General features: G+C 38.8%; 1 non-coding gene across 1 annotated transcript; it reads left to right on the forward strand.

Annotated features, from left to right (window-relative positions):
- Positions 1-320: 320 nt before the first annotated feature.
- Positions 321-392, forward strand: TRNAE-CUC (transfer RNA glutamic acid (anticodon CUC)). Its single transcript has one exon. It is a non-coding gene; the product is annotated as a tRNA-Glu (tRNA).
- The last annotated feature ends 2,664 nt before the right edge of the window (positions 393-3,056 follow it).

Genomic DNA, 3,056 nt, shown 5'->3' on the forward strand with positions numbered 1-3,056 from the left:
TAATAACAATGGGAAAAGAGTTTGATAAAGAATAGACATATGCGTATATATAACTGAATCACTTTGCTGTACACCTGAAACTAACACAACATTTTAAATCAACTATAGCACAATATAAAACAAAAATTAAAAAAAATAAAGTGTACCTTTTTAGCATAAAAAATAAGCTGCATTTCTATACATGAACAATGTCAAAAGAAAATTAAGAAAACAATTCCACATACAATAACATCAAAAATAATAAAATACTTAGTAATTAGCTTATCCAAGGAGGTGAGAGATATGTGCAGTGAAAACTATTAAACGTTGCTGATGGGAATTCCCTGGTGGTCCAGTGGTTAAGACTCAGCACTCTCACTGCTGTGGCCCAGGTTCAATCCCTGTTCAGGGAACTAAAGATCCTGTGAGCTACAAAGCATGGCCAAAAAAAAAAATTATAAAAAAAGTTGCTGAAAAAAATTAAAGAAGACATAAATAAATGGAAAGACATCCCATGTTCATGGATTAGAAGACTTAACATTATTAAAATGTCAATACTACCCAATGTGATTCAATGCAATCTCTATCAAAATCCCAATAATGGGGCTTCCCTGGTGGCGCAGTGGTTGGGAGTCCGCCTGCCGATGCAGGGGACATGGGTTCGTGCCCTGGTCCGGGAGCGTCCCGCATGCTGTGGAGCGGCTGGGCCCGTGGGCCATGGCCACTGGGCCTGCACGTCTGGAGCCTGTGCTCCGCAATGGGAGAGGCCATGGCAGTGAGAGGCCTGCATACTGAAAAAAAAAAAAAAAATCCCAATAATGATTTTTTTCCAGAAATAGAAGAACCAATCCTAAAATTCATATGGAATCTCAAGGGACCCTAAACAGCCAAAACAATACTGAAAGAGAAGAACAAAACTGGAGGACTCACGCTTCCTGATTTCAAAGCTTACTATTAAGAGCTACAATAACCAAAATCAAGCGTGGTATTGGCACACAGATAGACATATGCACCAATGGAATAGAATGGACAGTCCAGAAATAAACCTTACATATATGGTCAAATGAGTTTTGAAAAGGATGCCAAGACCATTTAATGGGGAAAGGACAATCTCTTCAAAAAACGGTGCTGGGACAACTGGATATCCACATGCTAAAGAATGAAGTTGGACCCTTATGTAACATCATAAACAAAAATGAATTCAAAGTGGATCAAGGACCTAATTTATGACCTAAAACAATGAAACTCTTGGGAGGGCTCCCCTGGTGGTGCCGTGGGTTAAGAATCCACCTGCCAATGCAGGGGAAACGGGTTCGAGCCCTGGTCCAGGAAGGTCCCACATGCCGCGGAGCAAGTAAGCCTGTGCGCCACAACTACTGAGCCTGCACTCTAGAGCCTGCGAGCCACAACTACTAAGCCCACGTGCCACAACTACTGAAGCCTGTGTGCTTAGGGCCCGTGCTCCGCAACAAGAGAGTCCACTGCAGAGAGGCCTGTGCACCACAATGAAGAGTAGCCCCCGCTCGCCGCAACTAGAGAAAGCTCGCGTGTAGCAAAGAAGACCCAATGCAGCCAAAAATAAATAAATAAAAAATAAATTAAAGTATAGAATCTTAAAAAAAAAAAGAAACTCTTGGGAGAATAAATAAGACAAAATCTTCATAATATAGGATTTGGCAATGATTTCTTAGATATAACACTAAAGGCGCAGGTAACAAATGAAAAAGTAGACAAATTGGACTTCCTGAAAATTAAAAAAAAAATAATGCATTGAAAGTCACTATCCACAGAGTAAAAAGGCAACCCACAGAATGGGAGAAATTATTTGCAAATTATATATTTGATCAGGGAATAATATCCAGACTATAAAGAGGACTTCTAAAACTCCACAACAACAACAACAAACAACAAACCCAATTCAAACATAAACAAAGAACTTCAACAAACATTTCTCCAAAGAAGATATGCAAATGGCCAATAAGCACATGGAAAGATGCTCAACATCACTAATCATTAGGAAAATGCAAAACAAAACTACAACCAGATAGCAACCCACAACCATTAGGATGGCTACTTTCAAAAAAACAGAAAATAACAAGTGTTGGTGAGGATGTGGAGGGACTGAAACCCTGTGCACTGTTGGTGGGAATGTAAAATAGAATAGCCAATGTGGAAAACATTATGATTTCCTCAAAAAATTAAAAACAGAATTATCATATGATCTAGAAATTCCACTTCTGAGTATATACCCAAGAGAATTGGAAAAAGGGTCTCAAAGAGATATTTGTACAGCCATGTTCATAGCAGCATTATTAAAATGTGGAGCAATCCAAGGGTTCATTGACTGATGAATGGATAAGCAAAATGTGGTATTTACATATAGTGGAATATTATTCCATCTTAAATAGGAAGGAAATTCTGCAATATGCCACAATATGGATGAACCTAGAGAACATTATGCTAAGTGAAATAAGCCAAACACAAAAAGACAAAATGCGGTGTGATTCCACTTACATAAAGTACGTAGAGCAGTCAAAAATCATAAAGTCAGAAAATGAAATGGTGGTTGCCAGAGGCTGGGGGAAGGAAAGAAAGGAGAGTTATTGTTTAATAGGTGTAGATTTTCAGGTTTGCAAGATGAAAAGAGTTATTTGTATGGATGGGGGTGGTGGTTGCACAACCACATGAATGTATTTAATGCCACTGAACTGTACACTTAAAAACAGTTAAGATGGTAAATTTGATGTTACATGTATTTCATATTTAAAAAATTGAAAAAAATAGACACTAGACATTTTCTGTCAAGATTTTCCTCATTCCTATGTTACCAACCAGCTCCTGTGGGTCAAAATTAAATCCTGAATAGCAGATCTCTTTTATCGCAAAGAAATTGTGAAAGTTTGTTTTCCTGTCACAGCTGACGGAACTGTGGCCCACAAGCAAGGCAGAATGGCGACATCCTTTTACCAGAACGAGAACTGCAGTGATGTCGCCATTCTGTCTTGCCTGTGGGCCACAGTTCCATCATCTGTGACAGGAAAACCCTACGCCATCTATATGCTTTATTCCTAAAACAA

The sequence above is a fragment of the Delphinus delphis genome, chromosome 4 (assembly GCF_949987515.2).
Source record: "Delphinus delphis chromosome 4, mDelDel1.2, whole genome shotgun sequence".
Lineage (NCBI taxonomy): Eukaryota > Metazoa > Chordata > Mammalia > Artiodactyla > Delphinidae > Delphinus > Delphinus delphis.